The 12,234-nt window shown below is 41.6% G+C and overlaps 1 protein-coding gene across 8 annotated transcripts in view; it reads right to left on the bottom strand.

Annotated features, from left to right (window-relative positions):
- rsrc1 (arginine/serine-rich coiled-coil 1) overlaps positions 1–12,234 on the bottom strand; it is a 129,824-nt gene that overhangs the window by 64,448 nt on the left and 53,142 nt on the right. The window lies entirely within an intron of this gene.

The raw sequence follows: 12,234 nt of genomic DNA, 5'->3' as shown, positions 1-12,234 counted from the left end.
CATTCTTCTTAGACAACTACACAAAGGCTAAGTATGTTGCTCGAGGGCACGTTAAGCAGGACTTACACTCATTAACACAAAGGCTTTCCTCAGGATGATCTACCGGTTTACTATAATACCACCCTGCTGCCTGAGATATCACAAAGCGCAGTTCATAACTGGGGACTGCCTCCACACTGACACAACTGTATCTACAGTATGTAATCTAGCTCTAAAACTGTTGTGCCCATCAGGCTGAAATATATTTTACCCATGATGATTTTTAACTGCAAACATTAAAGTGAATGTTCCCTTAAACTGTCCTTACGGAGCACCAAGGGACAACTTCACCAATCTCCTAGTCTAATCATCTGTATAAAATAAAAAAATAAAAAACCTGCTGGTGAAAAACAGAAAGCAACAACATCTCTGACACACCAGGGAGAATCAATGAGAAAGAGATGAAGAGAAATTTAGAGACAAAGAGCGAGAGTGAGAGGAAAAGAGAGAAAACAAAAGCTGCTTTAACAAGTCTATGGAGAGTTGGATAAGAGGGCACAGAGAGCACATTTTACAAAGATCACAGCCAAAGACTCAACATATTCCCCATCCTATCGTGTGTGTGTGTGTGTGTGTGTGTGTGTGTGTGTGTGTGTGTGTGTGTGTGTGTGTGTGCATCAGAAACACTTAGCAGGCATGAACGGGGGGAGGGCCTTGTGCTTTGACAGCTGTATTGGGAGGCGCAGCCCTTTCTCCTGACATGCCCTCAAAAGGGTCTTGCTGTAATTCCAATATCACTGCTATTAGATTTGAGGGTCTTAATTGTCAAGGAAGATTGATGGCTATGACAGGGCGTGGAGCTGTAAAAGGTGAGCAAGCTACAGATTGCTCTCTGAGTTTTTTCCCGGCGCTGCCGCGGCACAGAGGCCCTCGTTACCATGCAGCGGTGAAGACGGTGTGTAGGATTAGAGAGAAATTAAATGCTAATGGAGATGGGATCTGAATCCGCTGCCTGGGAGCATCATTTAGACGACAGGGCCGGGGCGTCGCTGACAGGCAGCGCTTCCTCCCTCCTCCTCCACCTTCACAGACAGGCTGGCTCTTCCTCCCACTATTCCTTCTCCCAGCTTCCCCACCCACAGAAAAAAAATCTGATTCATCAAACTGTAAACTTGTCACTTTGTAAAAACGTCACTTTTCGGTGGCAGCCAGGGAAATATAATGACCCCCTTTAATATAGCGATGTAAGGGTGCTGTATTCTAGATGGAACACACATCCAGGCACTGCAGACAGACTGACGCACACTTAATGCAACATGGGTGTGTGTGCGTGTGCATGTGTGTCTGCGTCTGCGTGTGTATCCCCTGTAGCAGGACAACACTCACTGGCACTGCTCGACAGCTGAAATTACTAATCACTATTATACTGGAGAAGAGGAAGAACACTTGAGGCCTTCACCCACACACAGACGTATAAACACACACACTTTCTATTCCTTCTCATGAACAAATGATTAGGGCACAATTTAGTCTTTTTTTTTCTTTTTTGGCATCTTCTTTACACCAAAAAGAAGGATTACATGCCATAAAATAAAGGTCCTGGGCAGGATTCAAACCTAGGAAAATGGCACAGGGCTTAGCCTGCTAAACAATTAGAACGACACAGGAATCAGTCATTTAAAGCAATAACACATCACATCTTAACTAAACTGATCATTGTGTGCTGTGCAGTCATCTTAGTTACAGTTTATTACGACGCCCCCCTCAGTAATTACATTAGCATTTGTTTACATTGGCCTTAAGGCATGTGTAAGTCCATGATTCCTCAATGCAGGCAAACACAAACACACACAGGCCAGCCAGCTGTGGGTAATACAACACTGATTTGGACACAGGATAGCAAACTACTGCTGCTGCGTTGTCTGTCGCTGTTAAAACTTTCAAGCAACTTGCTGTTCTTACGACACAAATCACTGATGTCAAAGCAGTTATTTCCTATCACCCTGTCAATGGAAAAACACCTGCTTTAACATCAATGATTGGCGTGTGGCCAGAGGTGTGCTTAAACATTTTAGCAGGGAACATCGCAGAACTTTTCTGCATAGAATTACTCTTTCAATAAAGGAAGTTAAGAAAGAGATAAAAAAAAAAATTTAATCAGGACAAGTGTGTACTTCCTGCCTAAAGAACTACATAAGGCTCAAACAGGCTAATTAATATCAAATTATCAAGTGATATAAAAAGGTACTCAGAAGTCAACTTACAACTAAGCAAACATAATGATACAGAACACACACACACACACACACACACACACACACACACACACACACACACACACACACACACACACACACACACACACACACACACACACACACACACACACACACACACAGACATACAGTACACAACATTGCATGTTTTTTGATTCCCAACAAACACTATTTTTCTTTCTAATTCACACATGCATGCCCTCTTCGTCTGTGTGTAATTCATTAGTAAACAATAAAAAGGCGTTAATTGTGCTCCCCAGAGACAGATCTGTGTTCCCCCCACAGGGAAAGAGGCACCCGCTGCATCTGAAGTGGCTTCGCCCCTCAATTAGAACTGCGCCTTTCCGACTCACACAAACAAACATGAGACAGAGGAAGTAAGGTGGGAGTGTGTGTTGGATATGAGCAGCACTTTTCTTACAGGGGCTCTAGATTTTCAAACTGTGAGGAGAGGGGAGACAGGCAGAGGGGGACAAAAGACAAGGAAGACAGACACACAATGTTGCCTTTGGTTTCTCCAGAGCTCAGGAATTATTGCAGACAAAATGAGGTTGAGTGTGAAAAAGAGGGACGTTGAGGAAGAAATTAAAAGATGATGAAGAAAAACAATATAGACATAGAGGGGACCAAAGACGGACGGGATCAGATATAGCCGTCAAGAGAGGAGCTTTTACAAAGTAGAAATGTACAGACTTTTTTTTGCCACGGCAGTCTGGAGTATGTTAAAAAGTACTTTGTACAACATGTCATCAAACCACATTGAATGCATAAGTGTTTATGGCTGTTTTCCAAGAGGCAACGTTCAAATGTGACAAGCTGACCATCATAAAGAGGGTTGAGCTGCAGTAATTGTTTAAATATGAGGATAACGGCACCCCGATTGTTTAAATGTGAGGATAACGGCACCCTGTTTCAGACAATTCTTCCTGGAGGGAATTCATAGTGTTGCACTCAATTGTACACACTGAAATAGGGTTGTGAAGAATGAAAAAGGGCCCGACAGAGAAGTTCAAATCCTGCCCTTCCTGTCCTCCACACACCTGGCCAATCGCTGTGACCCTCTGAGAAGCACTTTGGTTGGAGCATACCAACGCCTTATGTGTTGCCCTGTTATATCTAGCAATACTTATTTCAATATTATGTGCCCATGCTTTGAGATTATGTGTCTCTTTGTGCCTTTCAGCTGAAACCCTGAAATCTCGTCATACATGTCTAGTTCAGGTTTTGTTATCACTAACATGCAGTAGACAATGTTCTCTCTTTCTTATCTCTCACTAAGGAAAACCTTTTTTTAAAACATCCTTCTTCTCAAGTAGCTGTCATAATAGAATCTACTGTTATTGGGATATTACTGCCAGCTCTGACACTCACACCCGCTTGACTCGGGCTAACTCTTGCCCTAAATGTGACAGGAAGTCCTGTATGCTCACGGAAGGCCTCCAGCTTGTTCCCTTACCTCACCATAGCGACGACAGACACACTGAGACATGCTTAGCTGAGCATAAGTGCCCAGCGTCTGTCCCATTAGTCAAAAATAAACATGCTCCATTAGAAAAATAAATAACCTTCACTCGGCTTGGTAAAAACAATGCCACACTGTGTATGATGAGGTACAGCATGCAGGAGATTTCATCTTTTATGCTCTGGTCCAAGACACTAGTGTTAATATTATTATTGGGCCTGAGGCCAGCTAGACAAAGCAAAGTATGGTGGGTCAGCAGCTGAATAAATGCCTGTTAGAAAAGAAGAGCAGAGGTCAGATAGGCCGATCTGGTCAGACGGTCAGACCGCTTTGTCACCAGATGAATAACTCCCTCTATCATACCTAAGCAACAAAAATAAATCACGACTAAGCAGAAAGAGACATTAGACACAACACAAGCAACACTTTGACTTACTTTTAGTCGCCCTCTCCGGACATAATCTGTCCATCCATTTGTTTTTCTATAATCATTTACTCTATGAATATGGATATTGTAGATAGTTTCAGGCTCAGGTGAGACATGAACAAAAACTGAGGAAGTGAGGAGGAGACCAAGGGGAGAGTGCGGGACAATGAAGCAATGAAGGGCGAGACAGATACTGTAGGTTAGAGAATCAGAGCGAAGCCCTGCTGGTCTTCCTGATGATTAGTTATGCAGTTATGCAGTTACTCTGCAATCGGCAGACACAGTAAACCATCATCTCTCAGGCAGCTCTGAGCAGCGAAGCTCATCTCATCTCTACCACAGACTCAACTCAACAGAACATTAGATGTACAGTATATGCCATGTATAATACTGCCTTAGTTATATGAAGATTACTGCTGAAAGATTGAGCTATTATCTCATTGTAAACATGCATTCAAATAACTATAGATTTGATTAAATAGATATCACTGTCATAGCTACGCTTATTTTTTAAAGCAATATGAGGTGAGCAGCCAAATATTCATCCACTGCACAGTGACTTCATTGCTTTCAGTCCTTTAAAACCCTTTCAAGTTAATTCCCACTGAAAATAAGGAACGTAGTGGCAAGAAACTCAATAACAAAAATAATTTTGTGTCATTTTAAACATTCACTTTGACATAATTTGCCACATATCACTGAAGATGATTGGTTTTAAACATAATTGAAGTTATCTTAGTGCTGAGGGAAGCCGAATTGCATGCACTGTTAAAATGGCGTGTGCCCATTGTTAGAATGAAGCACAAAAAAAATCTAGGAGGACAGATTAGTGACTTTGTCTATGTCCTCTTGGTAAAATAATCGACCAAAGAGCCAGCCTCCCGAAAATATTTCAGGGAAATTACTCTAAAAGTTTGTGATTATTTCACATTATTATAAAATTAGTGTTTGAAACAAAGAGTTTAACAGAACAAAATGATCAAGGTTAACAGATAAATAACAGTATTGTAAACATGGTGAATGGGACCTTCGTCACACATTATCCCCGCTTTCCTGCTCCCTATCTAAAATTTAAAGAATCTGAAGTAATAAATAAATGAATACATGAATGAAATGTGGGTTTGAGTAAACTAACCTCACAGTTCCAAATGTCTCCAAAACAGAGTCCATCTACTGTAACATTAATCTTAATTGCACCACTGTAACCATTATTATCTGTCAATGAACAGGTTCAATATACACTCTCTCTAACTCTCTTTATGCTGGAGTTGATATGCTCAATATTCATCTCATTATATTTTTAAAGTCTTCATCTGTTTCCATTTTCTTTCATTCGTTGTATTCTGCTCAGGCTTCGTCCTCATCTTTTCTTCCTCTACGCCTCCCTCCCACTCCCCCAAACAAACACACAGATATATCCCATACCCAAAAGAGGACAGGGGAAAACAGAGCCCCTAGAAAATGCAATATTTCTGTTTTTAATATCGGGTCTATAAGATCAGGGCAGAGATGGGTTCCATGGCAATATGTTTATTTATATATTTTATAAGAAGGGGGGGAAAATCTGCCTATCAGTGTATGTATTTGGGGGGCCTGGGCCACTGTATCTGAGCTCATCTTATATGAAAAATAATGTTGTGTATGGCTATACTTTTATATATAATGGCAATATGGGATCAGGGCTCTTTTACAATGTGCCATACTTCAGGCTAGGGCTAACAGCATTTTATGGCCCACCAGCAGTTCATCTTCATGTCTCAGGCAGGCAGGAGCACTGCATAATAATGTCGTTTCCTGCCCCCAAATGCTATTTCACAGGCCGGGGCTCATTTCTCAAACTTCACCACTTTTACAATTTCCCAAACTTTTATTCCCGTCATTATTACCAACAAGATTTCATTACGTATTTAGAATGTAAACAAGTCTGAGTAATGACACTCCCCCGTCTTCCTGGAATCATTCCCGCTGATGGCTCTGCTGCTATCTCAGGCGCGTGTATTCATACAAACACACGCACACTAAAACATGCACGTGCATAGAAATACACAAAACCCTATGCACTGCAGTTTGCACACATACAACCATACAAGAAGTACACATACATAGATAAACTGCCCCAGCCAAGATACAACTCAAAGGCAGTAATTTACTACACCATGTGCATGTGTGTGTGCGTGGGTGCGCATTCATGTATGTGTTCCTGATAAAAAGGGGAAGCGGTGGGGGGAGGAGAGAGTTTTATACTCAACTCACATAAATCATGTAGAAGAAAAATGAGCAAATGTGCAGGCTAACTCATCTTCTCCCCATCCGGAGAAAATGAAATTCACTGGAATACCTATCAAAACTGCAATCATCCAGAGATAATATCTTCTTTGGTCTATCTGCACTTTCCGATTTAATTTCCTCCATGCCCTTGACATCCAGCGATACCATTAAGATGAAGCACATACAGTAAGGGAGTAGTTCTCACGTTTTGATATATGAGATCTCCGCGCTTAATGTAATATCATCATTTGAAAATTAATGCAATCTCTCTTTTGTTTGGGGTGGGGGGTTTTTTTTTTTTTTTTGAAATACTCAAGGAGCGGGCCACAGTGAGACAGGCAACAACATGGAGAGCAAGACAGTGATGGGGACACATGAAAAGGAGACAGAAAAACAAGTGGTATGCAAGAAAGGAGGGGAAAACGGGGGGATACTTTGTGGAGCGCCCCCCCTCTCCCGTGCCAGAATGACATGCAATTACGTGTGGGCCTGCCCCGAGTCAGAGGTCACTCAAATTACTCCATCATTTAGCTGCGCCGTTGAGATGAGAGAGCGAAAGAAACCACCCCACCCCCTCCACATCCTTCCAACCCCCGCCGCCACATCAAATATCATGAAATCATTAGTGTAATAAGCATGGAAATCTGTTTGCAGATTATCAACACCCCCCACCTCCCCTTCCACTCCTTTATCTACACAGAATCTTTCTCTCTGAGCTGTTTTCACCTCTTTATCCTATAAAATCATATTAGAGAGGAAGAAAGACAGACAGAGACAAAGAAATACAAAGAGAGAGAAAGAGATATAGTGAGAGATGAAGAGAAAGTGTTTAATGAGACCATTAAAGAACGCTAATACGCATTCTGAGCTCTGAACTCTCCTCAACTCCTTGTATTTTACACTAAGGCGACTCAAAGTCAATTCATTGCAGTGAGACCAGGTTTGTCACATTCTTGGTGTGAGTGTGTTGTCCTGACTACAGCTGCTGTTGCCTGTCTGTCAGTAGGCCAACAAGGCTATTTGCCTCAGTAAACTCTTCAACTCACCAAGGGACACTGGGGCGACATCAGCCATCCCTGAAGAAAGCCATGTGTACAGCAGTCTGGTGACCCCTTGTTTCTATCCTACCTTTTTCGGATAAAACAAACACTTTCTTGTAATGCAGAGCACCCCTGCATCGATAGATTAAAGTGTTTGAACGCCATTTAGGCAACAATGGTTTGAATTATTTACAGACTACAAACCAAAATTACTTCTATCAGAGGGACAACACAGTGTGGGTGAACTATAGGTAAGAAATCCTACAGGGAAATTGAGGGTTACTGGACAACCATTAAGACTTTATCAAGTAAAGCTTATGAATAGCGCAGAAACACTTTATGTGTTCCTAAATTACCAGTCATATGCAAACTATTCCACCTAAACAATGCATCTTTCATTAATACAATTTAAAATCATAATGTTTCTATAAACAAACTTTAAAAGGACTTTCTTATTGCTTTTACGAAAGGCCGGCAATGTCCCATCAAGACTCAGCATGTTATCCAATGACTACACAGATGTGTCATTTCAGTTTTCTGTGAATCATGACCTCAACTCAACCTGAAACCCCGGACTGACCTGTAAACCAGCCTGCCCTGCTCTCCACTAACACGCTCTATTCAAACTCCTATCCCAGGGCCGAGCTACCTCTCTCCCCCCGTTCTTCCAGTGTGTGTTGTGGAATGATGGGTACAGCTGCTGATTGAGCCAGTAATCCTGATGAGGCCGATTCCTCATGTATTGATTGAGCTGCTGGCTTTCTTCTACTTCGCTCTGAGAAGCTGTGCATCTGGACTGATTAGCTGCTGTAGGCCACCTCTTTCGCTATCGCTCCATTTCTCCCAGAGCAAGGAATCATCCAAGTGTGTGTGTGTGTGTGTGTGTGTGTGTGTGTGTGTGTGTGTGTGTGTGTCTGTGCGCGCGCGTACAAAAGCAGAAACTAACGCAGAGCAGTGGGAGCAATTAACTTCAGTCTTTTTCTCTGCATCGCTACTGATCGCGTTCAGTCAATCTGCTGAAATACGAAAACAAAACAAACATGAACAATAACACAAACCTCAGACCACATAAATCTTAATTGGCCACCTAATTACAGCACCAGTCATTCACTCATACTGTTAACTTTACAGGAGGAGGCAACGTTAGTATTCATCATGAAAAATCAAGCGCAAGAATCATTTGATTGTCATCTGTGTGACAATCTTACAAATATTTTGTTGTCATGAGTAAACACAGGAAGAGTTTCTGACAACTAATGCAAATTATTTAAATTAATATTAGGAAGTAAAAATAAAAAGCAATTCCTTGATAGAGACCAGGTCCAAGGCAGCTGCTTGAAAGGGTATTGTGACTTGAGCTTGGCGACACCATGACAAGTGTCAATATGGTTGATGCCCTAATCTTAAGAGCACTACATCAACAGAGAGCCATAAATGCCTGTTTAGAAATCTGCAGGGATATATGTGTGAGGTATAGAGGGAACCAGCCTTTTGAACAGCCCTGCAATTCTCCCTCAGAGGGAGACAAGCTCCATTATTTACAGTTCTCTGTCCCGAATCGTAATAAGAGTCTTGCGCTCCCCAGGTAGCTGACTACTGGGGTGCAATCTCCCCATAAGCATAAACACACCCATAAATTCAAACACTCAGTATTCAGGTATTCAAATTCCCCCAGACGTATAAATACAAAAAATTTGCACGGGTAAACATACCAATGTGTGCGTGTGTGTGTCTGTGTGTGTGTGTGTGTGAGATGTTTAACTCTGAGTTGATCCTAATAAAGACCAAGAATCAAATGCAAACATATTATAATCTGTTCCTATAGGTCCACTTGGTGCAAAAAACTATACAAAACACACATGCAAACGAGCTGCACTAACCCCTGCCAAGAAACATTACAGCAAATTTACTCACATGTGCAATACCCTAGGACATGAGGTGTAAAAAAAGACAATCTAGATTATATTCCAGTACTACTGTTCTGTTTAACTTCAGTGAATTAGAATAAATTGATAATATTACAATTCAAGGTAACTCTCACCAGATGTAAATGTGAAAAATCTTTGCATATATACTGTACATACAGTACATCATATTTGTCTGGACTATATACCGACCCAGTATCATTTAGGGCTGGGTGATAAAACGATCTCGAAACTGGATCGCGATAAAATTCAGGTCAGCTTTGGACATATTTACCCGATAACACAACTGCCAGAGTCTGGCTTTTCAGCTTGCCGGGCACGCCCACTTCCTATTGTGATTGTTTGTCTGTTACCGGTGTTGTATGGAAACGTGTTCCCCCATCCAATAGTGTTTTCCTCCTGTTAAAATGGGTAGCGCCCCTAGCCATAGTTCTGCTTAGGGATTAGGTCTGGTTCAGATTTGGGTATGGAGAAGAAGGTGAAGTTGGAAAATGGAGAAGAAATGAGCTAAACCGGAGCTGAGGGCAACGAAAGTGATGGTGGACATGGTGAACGTGAACTTGCGCTATCCTCTCAAGCTGAAGACATTGTTGATAAAAAGGGTTACACGACGTCAGCTGTGTGATAATGGTTCGGATTTTATAAAAGTGACGAGGAGCAGATCAAGCCACTCTGCTAAATATGTCGCCGGTTGGTACCAACCAGGATGGGAAACACAACTCATTTTTTCCCCTCACCTGAACAGGTACCATCCCAGCGACCACACAGAGAGTATGAAAATGCGAACTCATGCCGGCTCAAGTCCACACACACAGCTTGCAAATTAAAAGTAGTACTGGTAGTTTGTCTGCTGTTAACAGCGCTAGCATTAGCTGCGCTGTAGCTGATGTACCAAAACAACCAATCGTGTTATGAAAAACATTCAAAAAGGAGCAAAAATATACATTAATTGTACAGTGAAAAGACACTTGTTTACCTATGCACTTGTTTACTTTGTTTGGTTTTATGCCACCTCTCCAAACATTTGAGATACTTTCTTGTCAGGAGTTTACATGTATTACTTTGCTTTTAATGTAAGAAGTTTTAGGTTGTTTACTAAATCAAAAGAAATGTAGCCAAAACTGACTGCTCACTTAGTTTGCACTTGTTTATTTTGCAGACACAAAAAGGAAAACGTAATTGTAAGATGACTCTGTATGACAAAAAGATGGCTACTACTTAATTTTCTGTTGCCAGTAAAAGGCACTACTGTTGTTGACCAGTGGGGCATCTCATAATGTGAATTTGTAATATGAGATCTCAACAAAAACATTGTGCTGATTATCGTAAAGGCACGTTTTTTTTTTTATTTTATGTGTTAATAAACTATATTCTAAAGTATAATTAAACCTGTGTTTTATTCCGGATTCAGTTAGGACGCACTTCGAACGGGCAGAATCAGCAAAAAAATTATACTGTGATAAATGTTCATTTCGATCAAAATGGGAAAATATATCGTGATTTGACATTTTTTGCCATATCGCCCAGCCCTAGTATCACTTATGTCTTATGGAAATTAGTTCACATTCCTCCACTTGGCTTAAAGAGGGAGACTCATCTCCACATGAGACACACATTACCTAATGTTTGCCAAGATGTAACTGCCAATACACATATTGATTAATGCTGTTTATGCATGTAATCCTCTCTTGAATAATTCACACCCCCTTTTATGGAGTACAACATCAATCACACCTGCAGACCCACCCATAGACATCTCCAAAGCCAAACTACACCATTACTATGTCGTGCACTATATTTAATGACCGTCATTTTATTTAAGTGTCTGAACTCAGAGTCAAAAATCTATGCACTATATAGTGCCCTCAAAAAGTTCCACAGTGGGCAAAAAAGTAGCGAGCAGTGAATTAGTGAACGAGGGAATGGTTTTGGAGACAGCCAAAATGACCACTTTACTTAACCAGTGCCTCTCTATCTCACATGCCGTAAGTGCAACACAATGCTTTAAATACATAATTAATAACTGTATTATAATTGTACATGAAACAATTGCATTAATGCACTTTGGGAGCAACTCAATGCAGTTTTGATGTAAACGGTGAGAAAAATACAGGCAAAACCACTCAACTCTTATATCCCACTTCAATCAGAGTTTGATTACAGGCAATAACAACATTATAGGAACAATTCTGCGAAGGAGTTTGACGATGTTAAAATCTGAGGTCTACTTTATCTGATCTGCTGCTCCTTCAAGTGGAGAGTTACTGCGAGCTGTTTGAATTGCGGGGTCAGTCATTTGTGTGGCATATTCAGGGTCATTTGCGTAGTGCGTGGTGGGGCGGGGGGCGTTGGGGGGGGGTCATTTGCGTAAGGTGCTGGGAGCTGCAGGTTTAGTATGCAGGGAGGCAAAGGAGGGAGGGCATGTGACATCCACAGAGAGTCGGGACCCTCGCTGACCCCTGTCTATAATTTATCCCCTGGAATATGGGGCACATCAAACCTCGGTTCCTTCCCACCCAAAAAGAGGAGAAAGAACCTTTTCACTTTTTTGCACGCCACTCTGACCCCGTATTAAAGAGAGTAGCAAGAGAAACGTTGGCCATTAAATTTTCAGAGCTGTCCCGGGAGAGTGTTTCCAGCAGGTCCTCGATTCATGGATGGGAGAAGACTGAGGAAAGGCCCCATGCTGACAGGAGGAGGGAGAGGGAGAAAGAGAGAGGGAGTGTGTGTGCATGCATGTGTGTGTGTCTGAAAGGTAAAAAGAAATTGTCCTTTTATACATCCATGTGCAAACAGATATGCACACATGCAGAAATCCTGCAAATATCCTCAACTAAATGCAAAAATGAGGGAGAAC

This window comes from Perca flavescens, chromosome 3 (assembly GCF_004354835.1).
Source record: "Perca flavescens isolate YP-PL-M2 chromosome 3, PFLA_1.0, whole genome shotgun sequence".
NCBI classification, from domain to species: Eukaryota; Metazoa; Chordata; class Actinopteri; order Perciformes; family Percidae; genus Perca; species Perca flavescens.
The sequence above is the reverse complement of the archived record's forward strand: the minus strand, read 5'-3'. Positions and strand labels throughout refer to the sequence as shown.